A 14,352-nucleotide genomic window follows, 5' to 3' on the forward strand; every position below is an offset into this window, starting at 1 on the left:
AAGGGATACACTGGATACTGAAAGCTTCTATAGAAAACAAATAGTATCCTAGAAGTTGAATAATTATTATTATTATTATTATTAGTAGTAGTAGTAGTAGTACTGGGGTTTAACCCAGTGGCACTTAACCAATAAGCCACATCCCTAGCCTTTTTTTTTTTTTTTTTTTTAATGGTGCTGGGGATTGAATCCAAGACCTTGTGCATGCGAGGCAAACACTCTACTGACTGAGCTATATCCCCAGCCCCTTCCTGACTTTTTAAAATATTTTTTTTTTAGTTGTAGATTGAAACAATATCTTATTTTATTTATTTATATTTATATGGTGCTGAGGATTTAACCCAGTGCCTCACACATGCTATGCAAGTGCTCTGCCACTGAGCCACAACCCCAGCCCCTCTTCCTTTTTGTCTCCATATTTTGTCCTAGATCTTGAATACTGTTTTCAGGCTGAGATTTTTTTTTTTACTTAGTTTTTTGTAAACTTGGATTTCTATTTGCTGATTATATAACAAATTTTATTTGGTTAACTGAATAGATTCATATCTCATTTGAAACCTAACTCATTTGTAGTCAAGCTTCCATTTGGCTGTCCTTACAAGGTTGTATGAAACCTGAGAAAATCAAACTAGTGCCCCGCCTGGTAGAAAACAGTTGTATTCAGGTAAGTCAAATGGAAATAAATCCCAAAGGAAAAGAAGCCAGGAAAGACCTCATGTTTGTAAGAAGGATGGGCTGGAGCTTTGCCCTTCTTGACTCAGGGTAGGTATTGACAGATGACCTCTTTTTTTCTGACCCTGACAGTTGACTGTCTCCCCATGATATTGCAGAGATGTGACAAGAGAGTGAGATTCTACAATGTGATCTGGAGCCTAACGAGGGTTTGTCAAATGAAAAATTCTGAAAAGAATGGGGCTGTTGTTTAAATACTCCCCAGGTAAGTTTATCTGAATTTTCTCCGGGAGACTGACCTGGCCATGGACAGGGAAGGAGTAGCTAGGGGTTGTCGAAGTAGAGAACTGGAAGTCATCTGGAAGACAGTGTTGAGAGCCAACACTGGGACAAGGCAAACATGGCCCGACCTAATCAGTGATTTAATGGTGTGGGGCAGCAATTTGGAAATAAAGGGAAGAAAATGGGGACACTAAGACTGCATAGATCTTACAACTTCAAGTTTGCACCAAACATTCAAATTAACTTCAGAGATTCAGGGAAGTGCTCATAAATTATGACACATAATAAATACTACTACTTATTATGATATTCAACATTTGAAAATTATTTTTGCTTTTGTGATATTATTTAATCCTCAGAATAAAGATAAGAGGAAGAAAAGGCAAATATTATTCTAATTTTAAAGTAAAAGAAACTGGACACAGAAAGGAAAGCTGACTTGTTTATGGTGGTTTACTGAGAACGATGACTAACTCCCAGATCAGCATGCTGCCACCATAATATTATTTTTACGGGGATAAATAATGGAAGCATTAATAAATAAAGGATCAGTTGTTAATAAAAAGCATGAAAATAGTGTATGCATGATGGTTGCTGTTCTAGCTAGGAAATGGTTTGGAGCAAGGGATGGAGACCTGTTTACATTAGCCAAACAGGGAAGGCAGACAACCAGGCAGACCCTGGGCACCAAGAACAGGAAGCCAGGGATTGTCTCTCATGTGACTTCTGTCCCCACTCAGTCTTGTGTTGCTCTCTGGAGTCTGACTTCCTTTCCCTGCTCTTTTCTTCTTTTCTGCTCATACATTGGAAGGTTTGGTTCCCAAGGCTAATTGACTATGCCTTGTGATCCTGATCTATTCTACATTACTGGGAAAAGACAAAGGTTGAGAGTGGCCTAGGGCATCATCCCTGGGGACTGGAGAGGAGAGTTTACTTGTTCACAGACATTTTAGCAGGGCCTACTGGTGTGGCAGAAGAGGGGTAAAGAGGTATGTGCACAGTAACTAAGGTAGAATAGGTGGTCATAAGCTATCTATACGACCCTTATAATTGAAAACTAAAAAAGAAGACAATCTTTTTTTTGTTGATTATGATAAAATGCCAAATTCAGTTCAAGAGCATTGTTTATTACAATACAGGGTCTGATTTGGGGCACTTCAACAACAAAATAGTGTATGCAAAAAAATCCTAATAAATTTAGAAATGATTCAGAGAAGAATTACAAACTTAATTTTGATTGGAAACTGAGATATTTTTAATAAAGATAAATGGAGGCCTTAATTCAATAGATTAAAAAAATGTTTATCAGTTGGGTGTGGTGGCACATGCCTGTAATCCCAGCAACTGGGGAGGCTGAGGCAGGAGCATTGCAAGTTCAAGGTCAGTCTGGGCAATTTAGGAGACCCTATCTCAAAATAAAAATAAAAAGGGCTTAAGTAGTAAAGCACCCCTAGGCTCAATTCCCAGCACTACAAAAAAATTAAAATAAAAATTTAAAACTAGATATCTTAAAGATACAAAGACACACAGTGAAATTTTAGTCTCCTACATATACTCCAGCCACTAGTTCCCCATATCAGAAGTAATTGCCATTATTAATTCTGACCTTTGTCCTACCTCAGCTACCATCTGCTCCCTCCTCAAGTGGGAAAGGATTCCTGGTCTATGGAGAATTAAACCAGAGAAAGAAAAAAGAGATACCTGAACTTTTAAGTGTAAACTATAAGAGATACCTAAACTTTTAAGTGTAAGCTTGGTTAAGGAACACCAAGCATTTGGGGCAAATCTCTAACATTCTAGGCAATGTGTTCTCTGAATATAAACACGTTTTCACATCTTACTTTTCCCAGTGTACTTTAGAAATCATTCCTTAGGAGTACATCTAGAACAACCTCATTCCCTTAATGGCTACATGGCATTTCATTGTGTGGATGTAATATACTTTTTTGACCAGTCCTGTATAGATGACATTAGTATATTTCTAGTCTTCTGCTGTTACTGTTCTTGTGTATCCTTCTTCTCGTTGCTGGGAATGGAACCCAGGGCGTGACCCCTGCTAGGCAAGTACTCTACCATTGAGCCATATCCCCAGCTCCTATCCTTGCATAGACTTCTTTTTATATACAAGTGAGTTTATCTGTAAGACAAAATTCCTAGAAAAGGAATTTTAAACATGTTTTATTTTGAAAGAAATTATCAAACTTCTTTTAGTAGAAATTTGTCTTTCCAATCAACAGTTTTATAACAGCTCTTGATTTTCCACATTTTTAGCTCTGTTCAGAATTATGGTATGGTTAGGTCCTGAGTCTTTTACTTTCTGAGAAATATTTTCAACTTTTATTTTCCAATTCCCTGTTGACATCTATCTGGATGTTGGCTATTATATTTTTAATCTATAAGAATCTTTCTTCTGTTTTTTGTAACTTTTTCATAGCATTTTAGTCTTATTCAATGAATAAAATATTGTCTTTCTAAAGATGGTAAACTTTTAAAATTTTTTCCGTTCCTGCATTTGTATGTGTAGGAAGAGGAGGTGAATGAGAGGTAGAGGGAGAAAGCTTTGCCTAGAATGTTAAAGATTTGTCCCAAATGCTTGGTGTTCCATAACTAATAGTTTTTAAAAGTTGGGTTTCCCTTCTTTCTGTCTCTGGTTTAATTCTCCATAGACCAGGAGTCCTTTCCCACTGTGGGGAGGCAGCAGGTGGTAGCTGAAGTAGGACAGAGGCCAGGCCAAGTTGTTCACTCTTCTTCTGTAGACTTCTATCCAATCATTTTTGGAGGCATTTCTTATCCCCATTTCCTCACTACTTGGTGCTGCCAATTCCTGAACTTTCCAGAGTTCTGTGCATATCAGCTGGCTTCTTTTTGTCTTCTATCTCTAAAGACAGTTTTTTTTTTTTTGCTAGTTAAATCAATTACTATTTCTTCCCTTTTTCCTCATCTTTCCAAAACATCTTATCATCTCTCCCATTCTTTTTGTTCTTTATTATAATTTTAGGGAAGTTTGGGAGGTAGTACAGATAAACATGTATATTCAATTTGCCAATTATAGAAAAATAGTTTATAAGTTTGTTTTTAATCTGTCAGAAGTTCTTCTCTTGAGGATGTATTTCAAATTTAATAACTTTGATAGAAAAGAAAAGTGCTAAAACATAAATCTCTGCAGGTATTTATGTTTAGTGTAACTCAGACCCAGAACCTATTAATTTTAAAGTGGTTTTAAGGTATAGTGTGTATGCTGAACATATCAGTAAATTCACAACAATCTTTTGATAAGTGATTATCATATCAGGCTTTTTTATTTTTGAAGTCATTTTCTAACTGGAATCACAGTTTGAAAGTCAATTTATAACTAATTTTACTACCACTTATGTTTTCCTAAGTGGAATACTCTTAAGTAACTACTATGTCTTGCTTTTAATGGCAAATATAATAGCCAGTACTCAACAATGAGCATCAAATCTGTAGATGCAGAATTGTATCATAATTAAGAAGGTCTTGCTAAGTGAAGTCTCAATACAGTAAAAATTACATGAAATGTATTGGCTAATCGAACAGAAGTACTTTAAAATGCTTACATTACTAATTTCCAGAAGGATTAAGAATATTTCTTTCTGGAATGTGAAACCACAGATAGAATTGCATCTCTCCAGGGATGGGCTTAGTGGTTGTACAGCAAGCCTTTCCCATCTGTAATGTGATAACCAACTTTATTACTGTGCAATGTTGGTAGAAAATTATCTCCTACAATATATTTTTTTAAACAATTGGATGGACAAAATAAGAAACTGAGCCTAATTTAACTTTTTTTCCCAATTTAACTTTTTCCGTTATTCTAAAAGTATTTAGGTTTTGAAAGCAGTTTTACTCTTTGGGACTCTTAAACAAGCTTCCATAACAGAAACAAATTATAAAAAATTACCATTTTCAAGTTAAACATACATCAGGTATCATATGTTGGACTGGTCCTTGTTAGCATATTACATTCAATAAGTATTTTCCAAGGACCATTGACATATGTGATATTGAGCTATTAATTTATAAGAACATATAAGCAATACTTTTATAGGTAGATGGTACAGCATGGAGACTGCCTGGAATTTGATTCCCAACTTTGCCATTTCCTGGTAGCATGATCATTATCAAAATGTGGTAAAGATAGCTAACTTCCAGGTTGTTGTGAGAACTGAATGAGGTAGCATTGGGAAGGCATTTACTGTAATGTCTGTCTACTGTAAACACTTAATAAAAGTGAATCCAAAGAGCAAGACAGGGATTGTCTTACAATCTATTGGGGCATTTAAGAAATGCACATATTGATAAAACGATAAGACATTTATAATAAATTGCAAAAGTGAGAGGATCTCAAATTATAATCTCAACAGGGTTTAAAGAAAGGAGATGTCAGTGTGAAATGGATGTGCCTGTGGCATATTCTCAGAGAAGGAGCAGAGATGGATCTTAAGCCAGACTCTGGAGAAATGGAGAGAGGGGTGGAACAAAAATGTACTGAAATGAAACAATAAGAGCAGGTGCATATTCGGTAAGGAGGAGTGTTTATTTATTGAATAAGTAAGTCAAAGAATGGTTTGGCTAGTGTGTAAAGGGTGACAAGGGAAGCTGGCAGGGTAGAGTAAGGTTATGGCTGTCTTGCTGCCATGTTAGTAAAGCATAAGGAACAACTGGGGATTTTTGAATTGGGAGATGAGGGGGATGGAGAAGATATGTGGCACAGTGACATTTAGTGGTGCAGAAGGAGTGGTAAGTACTTCATCTAAAAAATCAATTAGGAATAACTTTCTGCATGTGTAACTCAGGCTAATTGAATAAAAATAAAAAGTAGAATTTTAAGAATTTTCAGGACTCAGCCTAAATGGAGAGAGAGAGAGAGAGAGAGAGAGAGAGAGAGAGAGAGAGAGAGAGAGAGAGAGAGAGAGAGAGAGAGAGAGAGAGGTGTGTTTCTAAAGTTCGGGAGAGAGGAGAAATCATGGGAACAGTGATGCTGGAGGGGTGCCAAGTCAAGAAACAGAAGTTTTCAGGTTGAACAGAAAGCAATGCCTCCACCACCTGAGGTACTGGGGATTGAACCCAGGGGTGCTCTGCCACTGAATTGCATCCCTAATCCTTTATACTTTTTATTTTGATATATGTTCTCACTAAGTTGCTGGGGCGGGTCTTGAACTTGCCATCCTCCTGCCTCAGCCTCCTAAATTGCTGGGATTATAGGCATGTGCCACTGCACCCAGCTTGTTTTTTTTTTTTATAAGACATGGACATATTTCTAGTTAAAAACAAACAAACAATGGGAATATACAAAATAGAAAAATTACAGTCCTATTCTCCACCCCCTAATTCCATTTTCATTCTCTTTGAATAACCACTGTGATCATTTGTTGCATAGCTTTGTAGGCTGATTTCTCTGTTCCTATTAACTTTAAAAGAAAAGGAAATAGAATGCTAGTATACATGGTTCTCTTCTCCTTCTTTTATCCATATTAGTATCTTTCACTTAGAGGTATTTTTTCTTAGTAAGAATTTATTTTAATTGTATTAATTCATTCCCCTGTTGATGAACAAATAATATTCCAAAATTTGCTATTACCATGCTTAGTGAGAAGTCATATATTTCTTTGAATATTATCATAGTAATGATGTGATAGGGCAAACATCCATGTGTGAAATTGCTGAGTCAAAGGCTATGCACATTTAAATTCTTCCTTGGCTTAGGTAAATTGTTCATCAAAAAGTAATGCTCAGTTATACTTGTGGAATCTGAGTGTGTAGCCCACATCCTTGCTAAAGTAGAATATTACAAATTTTACTGAGAAATCTATTAGACAAAATGTACTATGTGTTAATTTTTTCCTTTTTGTTTGCAATACTGTGGATTGAGCCTATAGGCACTCTACCACTGAGATAAATCCCAGGCCTTTGTATTTTTTTATACTGGAGACAGGATCTAAATTGCCCAGAGTGGCCTTGAACTTGTGATCCTCAGCCTTTCTAGTTGCTGAGATTACATGTGTGCACCACTACACCTGACTTAATGTGCTTTTCCTTAATTATCAGTAGGGATGAATATATTTTCATAGGTTTTTTTTAGGCATTTAAAGTTTTTCTTCTACCATTAATTTGGTTTTGAGCTCACAAAAGTCTAAGTGATGATGGAAAGTCCTGATTAAGCATCACAGAAGCAATCAGAGAAGTGGTACAGAAGCGTGGGTAAGAAATAGCAGTGGAGCAGTGATAGTTGAAAGCATAAGTGCATATAAGTTCCCTGTAAATCCTAGAAAGAGTAGAATATAAAGCCCTTAGGAAATCCAGAGTTAGGGAGAAGAGGGAGAAAGTAATAGAAACTGAGCAGTAATAGCTTAGCAGTTATAGAGATTGTCCTCTTCATGGTAACTAGTGTAGAGACTTGGGGTAAATCTCTTGAATCTCTAAGCCTCAGTTTTCTTATATACAAAATGAAAAGTTGAATGATTCTTCAAGTATAAAATTCTTTGTTTCTATCAATTTAACCTAAGAGATGAGACTATTCCATGAAAGTAATTGACAATTTCAGAAAGCATATGGGATTTTCCCATAGATGGTCATTAAGAAAAATCATGATGGGGGCTGGGACTATAATTCCAGTAGTGCATGCTTGGCACGCACAAAGCATACCAAGGTTTGATCTCCATCACCACCAAAAATAAACAAATGAAAAATAAAATAATTATGATGTTATAGCCTATGGATTGCTTACTTTGCCTGATTCTTTAAAATTCTAACCTTTTTTTTCCCCTCCACATTACTGGGGATTGAACCCAGGGCCTGCGCATGCTGGACAAGCACTCTATTACTGAGCTACAGCCCTAGCCCTTATTTTATGGTACCAGGGATTGAACCCAGGGACAATTAAACACTGAGACACTTCTCCAGTCCTTATTTTTAATTTTTTCTTAGTTGTAGATGGACACAATACCTTTATTTATTTATTTTTATGTGGTGCTGAAAATTGAACCCAGTGCTTCACATGTGCTAGGTAAGTGCTCTATCACTGAGCTACAAACCCAACCCTCCCCAGTCCTTTTCATATTTCACTTTGAGACAGAGTCTTGCTAAGTTGATTAGCCCCTTGCTAAGACTGGCTTTGAATTGGTGATCCTCCTGCCTCAGTCTCCCGAGTTGTTGGGAATACAGGTATCACTGTGCCCAGATAAAATTCCAAAATTTAAAAAAAAACTTTTTATTTGGAAATAATTTCAAATTCATAGAAAGATTGCAATAAATATTGTTAATATTTTATCATTTTAGTTTTCTCTCTTGATATATATGTGCATATATATATATGTGTGTGTGTATATATATATTCTACACACATAATAAATATAGGGACATGTATTATACATGTGTATTTTTTTTTCCTGAGCCATATATACACTCTGGCCCTTTGCTTCTAAATACCTCAGTATATATCTTCTAAGAAGAGGGACATAACTGCAGTAATTACCAATTTCAGTGACTTTAGCATTGATGCAATACTTTAATCCATCTGCCACTAGTTTTCCTATTAACCCAATAATGTCCTTAATAACATTTTTTCCTCCTCAAGGAAAAGATCCAGTCTAGTATCTCATTTTACATTAAGTCATCATGACTCTTCAGCTGGAATATTTTTTAGCCTTTGTGTTTTATGACATTTTTATCTTTGAAGAATACAGACCCCTTTTAAATAAAACAAAATGAAATATTTCTCATTTGGATAGATCCAATATTTCCTCTTCACAGTCTTCATTTCCTCGTTTAGATGCTATCTTAGGGAGTCACATCTGGAGGTAAATACTGTCAATCTGTCCCTCATTTGTGATGTTGACTTTGATTACCAGGTCAGGGTTTTGTCAAACTCTCCAATGTATAATTAATCTTTCCTTGCAACTAATAAGAAATCTGTAAGAAAACCCTCTAAAATCATACAAATATCTTGTTCCTCATCTAAATTTATTCCTGCATTTTGATCCAACCATGGGTCCTGCCTTACCTATTCTCTGCCATTATGGTTGCAAAATGATGAATTTTCCAACTCCAGTAGTTTCTCAACATCCTACCACAGCAAGAATATTTCCTTTTTCTCCATTTATCTGTTTCATTATTGATACTGACTAAAACTTTCTTTTTAAAAACATTTGACCTATTTTTATATGTAGGCTATATTAAAAACTGTGATAAAGATTATTAACCAAAATTCTTTCCCTCTGTTAAGAATGAAAAGTCTGATGCCTGTGATCCCAGCAACTCAGGAGGCTGATGCAGGAGGATCAAAAGTTTGAGGACAGCTTCAGCAACTTAGTGAGATCCTGTCTCAAAAGAAAAAGGACTGGGATGTAGCTCAATTGTAAAGAATCCCTGGGTTCGGTCCCAGCACCAACCCCCCGCCAAAAAAAAAAAAAAAAAAAAAAAGAAAAGAAAAATAATTGCCTATAATTTTTATGAATTAATTCACTTATTTGGAAAAAAAAGTCTGGTAAATGCAATATCCCAATTTAGAGAAAAACATGAAAGTAGGTGAAGTCTTTATATTAAGTATAAATGCCTCCCAAATATTGGTGTTATTTTAGCATTTCTTTCTTTTGTTTGTATTTAAAACATTATTTGGATTTCTACACCTTTCTACACGAGACAACTCAAGGGTGCAAGTGTGTATGAATGTGTGTGTAGAGGGCAGTCCTATAGCAGGAACAAGAAGGAAGAGCAGAAAGATTAGTTGTGAGCCCCAGATTGATGAGACTCAAGGGACTGCAGGAACACACAGGGCTAGGACTACTTACTCAACAGTGATGAGTACTAAGTACTCCTAAATCCTGGAGGACATCATTCTGTCAATTTCCTTTTTTTTTTTTTCAAGATACCTCTGGGTTATGAGGAATAGGTTCAGTTATATTGTTTTAGTAGTTTAAGAAAAGTTGGTGAGATGTTGGTGGGAAAAAAAATCAATAAAAGTAGTTTAAACATTTTCTAGTGCTTCAAGATGAAAACCTGATTTATCTAAATATTTAATCATCTTCAACCTCCAACAGCTCCTTTTCTAATCCTGTAAGATGAGGCATTGCTGAAATGTTTTTTTATTTTTCATTTTAATTTTTTGCAATATGGGGTTAGAACCCAGAGAGGCTCTATAAATAAGAGATATCCCCAACTCTTTTTATTTTGAGACAGGATCTCACTAAGTTGACCAGACTGGCTTTGAACTTGCAATCCTCCTGCCTCAGCCTCCCAAGTAGCTTAGATACAGGTGTGTGCCACCACAACTGGCTCTAAAACTGTCTTTAAAGTTAATATTGAAAAGAATGAGTCTGTGCAAACATTTATTTATACACTAACTGGCTTCCTTACCAGTTGTTCCAGGGAAACATTAATCACCATTAAGTAAATAATTCCCTGCTGATCCACACCCTGCATAGAGTTGCCCCTGTGAGAAGCAGCTTTATTGTAAACCCAAGTGTAAATTGTAAAATTAAAACGGTGCTCATATTTGAATGGACTGTTGATCATCTTCGTGTTTGATGTCTTAATACCTGTGGCAGTCTCTCTTAATTGGGAATCACGGCAGACTCCTCTTGTTTGTCAGTTCCTATGCATCCTTTTTTTTTTCCTATGCATCCTTTTTTTTTTCCTACGCATCCTTTAAAAGTAAATTTGGGGTATGCTGCTTTGCCTTAAATGAGAACATTTAAAACACAACCAACAAATGTCTTCAAACTGTCTAGCTACCATACATATATATATATATGAAAAAAGATTGAAAGTTAGAGAAATAACCTTACTGAAATTGTTTGTTGTAATATAATTCAGTCTTATGGAAATAATCTTTCTTCAATGCCAGTTTGACAGCTACAATGAGTTGTTTGTTGATTTCTTTTTTTGCAGTGGTGGTCTCTTGTCTTTGAACTGCTTGTTCTGTATCTACATTAGTTCCTTGGCTTACACCTGGGAAATAATTTTGATGGACAGTAATAAAACATTACATAATGGTGATTCCTCTGAAATGACTTTTAAGCATATTGAATTCTTATTGATTTTGATTTTATATAATGGCATTTCTATTTTATACATTAGCACTTTTTGTTCTACTAAGACTTTGCATATTTCTTGTCTTTTGGTAAAAGCAAATGGAATCCATAAAGCAGCTTTAGTGCTCTGATACATAAAGTTTGGTGCTGGTGTAAAAAATCATTACTTCATTTACATATCAAAGAATGGGAAGGGTCACTGACTTTGTAAAATGATTTCCAAACCATAACAAAACTATCCAAAACCAAACAAAAATAGCAACCAACCAAACAATAACATTGAAAATGAACTTTTATGTATTTTTATATACAAATACTTAAGACAACTCAAACTTAATAAATTAAGTATGATTTTATAGGTTATCAACATAAGAAACAGATTGTGAGTTTCTTATTGTAAATTCAGAAATTTCGTAGACATGAGAATTTAGTGTATCCAAGGCCTACCTCATGAGTCAGATGGCTTTTTCTCATCAAAGTCCGAATGAAAAATTCACTGCTTTTACAGTAAACTGTGAAAGTTATTGGCAGATGTAGGACACAGGCTCATTTGTTTTTATGAGGCTCTAATTCAAGTTTAAAGTAATTGCAAGACAGTTGCACAAAATAGAATCCCCTGTTCCTTAGTTTTCTTATTTCTTGAGAGCAGTTAATTATTTGTGATAATGGCATACGTGTGTGTATATATATATATATATATATATATATATATATAAATATATATAATTATTGTATTATTGTTGGCACACAGCCAACCACCTTTTCCTTAATCTCTTACTAACTGAAAAAAGACTAAACATTTACCCAGCTCTATTACAGCTGGAAGGGACTTTTCCTCCAAGTGCTAATTCAGTTTGGCTGTTGTTTCTTTGGGACTTGAAGCAATTAGCATGTATGGGAAAGCTTCCTGTATTCATAAAGCATTTCCACCCTTTTTAATCAATAGTTTTTCCTTCCTCGAATGTTTTGGGACCATTTGTTTTCTCTACTTCTCTCAGTGATTTTTTTTTTTAAATCATGATTCAAGACTTTCTTTGAAAGCAAAATGGAATAAACATGAAACACTATGAACTTTGTTTCATGTTTTGTTTTTGTTCTAATGTACCTTTAGGTGGCGGCCCTTTAAAGTAGTAACCCTATTTGAGAGAACGTAGTTCAAGGGTATTCTAGAAGGTAGTCCAAGGAGAAATTAGTTAGCATTCTCCAACGCACAACAGTCATCAGCAGGAACAATTCTGGTCCTTTCATGTTTTATACTCTGTGCTGCTACACAGTATTCCTTCCACATTCTACTGCACGTTGCCTACAAGAAAGGGCCGCAGAACATCAAATAATCATTGCTTTGCACAAGCGCTAAGGACAGCATATGCAGGGGTGGCTCACTGACAACCTTCCACTAAAAGTCACACTGCCTCAAATGGTGCTAATTGTAAGTAGGCCACCCATACGAAAGTGCACCCTCTGAAACACCACCCTTCCACCGTTTATAAGGAATCACTCCTTTTCTTCATTCACGGGAAATAGTTAGCATTTTAGAATCATGTGCGTGAGAACACGGCTCGCCTGGGATCCATCAATCTGAGCCCGGGGCGGCGGGGGGGGGGGGGGTTGCCCAATCTGACACTGGTCCTTAAGCGAGCAGGAATACCCTGCACCACACCTGCAGAGGCCCACTCCGAGCCTTCCCGGAGGCCAACGCGTCGGAGTACCAACCCCCTAATTCACGGCCCCACAGCAGTGGGGCGACTCTTCCCTCAGGAGCCCCCTTCTTGTCCGCCGCGACTTCTAAAGGCACCGCGGGCGTGTGCTGGAGCTTTGATCTGGGCCGAGCGTTTGCCTCAAGACTTTGTTCTCGGGTCTTGCAGGAGAGGTGCCGGCGCCCAGGCCCAGCTCCGCCGCCGACTCCGCCGAGGGCCGCGCGGGCGGGGTGCGGGCGCGGTGGCGGGGCCCCACCTGTGCGTCCTCTCAGCCCAGAGCTGCCGCGTTCGCCGAGGTGAGCCCCTCCCCGCACCCGCGCGCGGCGGGGGTGCTGCGGAGGGTGGCGCGCGCCGTGGACACCGGTGCCCTGCGGCAGTTGGGTTCCGCCGGGCCCAAGAGCCGCGGGCGGGCGGCGCGCGAAGACCCTGCCGGTCGTGGCGCTCCGGGCCTCCGCGAGCGCGCTCGTTTGGTGCGCGCGCGCCCGTGTCTCCGCCCCGCCCGCCCAGCGCGCGCCCCCGCCAGGGCCGCTCTCCTCCCCCTCCCCGGCGCGAACGGGGTGGATCCCGCGCACTCCCCTCCCCCGAGCACCCGCGGCGGGCGCTGAATGAGAGACGCCGACCGCCTAGGTCGGCTGGCGCTCTCCTCAGCGGCTGCGGCAGTGGCGAGGCGTGACGCCGGAGTCGCCTCTCCATCCTCCGAGGCGACGGCCGCGGCTGCACAGGTCGGCGCTGCGGCCCGCGGTGGTGCGGAGGACGGAAGGTGGGTGCGCTGCGCCCCCCGAGCGGCGCGGGGAATGGCGGCGGCTCCGGCGCTGCGGCGTGCGGCTCGTCCGCGGCGCGGGAGGCGGCTGCGGAGTCGGCCGCTGGAGGAGGACTCCGGGCGCGCCTCCCGCGGCCGCTCTGGGGCTGGCGGAGGCGGCGTGGGGCGCCGGCGCGGGGACCCCCGGAGCCCGCCGCGCTCTCCGCCAGGCGGCGGAGGCCCGGGCCGCCAACGCGCTGTGCCGGCGGCGCCTCAGCTGCCCTCAGGTGGGCTCGGACGGCCCGCGGGGCCCGCCGCCCGGCCACACCCCCTCCCCTGCCTCGGCGCTGCACCCTGCGCCTGGCCGCCGAGCGGCCGCCCGCGAGCCCGCGGCCGGGTGACCTGTTGCGGGGCGGCCCGGGCCGACCAGGCTCCGCGTAGTGCGGGCGGCGGATGCAGCCCCGGGTCGGCTGGCGGCGCGGCGGGGGCCGGGTGCGGGGAGAAGGAGGGAGATTCCGGACGTGTCTGATCAAACACTTGCAAAGCCGCGATATCTTTCTGCAAATATCCGGAATGCCACTGCCGTGTCGGATTAGGGAGCTCGTAAACACGGTGCTCGGGAGGGGAGCTGGGGAAACCCGAGCCGCCCGCGAGGAGCTAATATCTGGAACTCGGCGGCGACCTGTGCGAGCCGGCCCCGCCCGCCCCCCTCGAAGCCCCTTTCCTGTGGCGCCGGGTTGTGTAGCCGCAGCCAGTTTCAGTGTCCGTGGGCGTGTTTGGGAGGGAGCTGCGAGCTGATAGGAGGTACCTTGGTGCAAATGTTAATTTGTTTGAGCTGGGAGGGGTGAGGGAGGAGGAGGAAAGGGCGCTGATGTTAGCTGTGGAGGAGGGGCGGTCGAAACACCCAATT

The 14,352-nt window shown here is 40.3% G+C and overlaps 1 protein-coding gene across 3 annotated transcripts in view; it reads left to right on the forward strand.

Annotated features, from left to right (window-relative positions):
• The first annotated feature begins 13,323 nt into the window (after positions 1 to 13,323).
• Positions 13,324 to 14,352, forward strand: part of Ralgps2 (Ral GEF with PH domain and SH3 binding motif 2) — a 168,687-nt gene continuing 167,658 nt past the window's right edge. For all 3 annotated transcript variants that reach the window (XM_078022374.1, XM_078022375.1, XM_078022376.1), the window contains exon 1: positions 13,324 to 13,463. The gene's annotated coding sequence lies outside the window, so the exon portion shown is untranslated. The remainder of the gene's footprint in view (positions 13,464 to 14,352) is intronic.

The sequence above is a fragment of the Ictidomys tridecemlineatus genome, chromosome 10 (genome assembly GCF_052094955.1).
Source record: "Ictidomys tridecemlineatus isolate mIctTri1 chromosome 10, mIctTri1.hap1, whole genome shotgun sequence".
Classification (NCBI taxonomy): Eukaryota; Metazoa; Chordata; class Mammalia; order Rodentia; family Sciuridae; genus Ictidomys; species Ictidomys tridecemlineatus.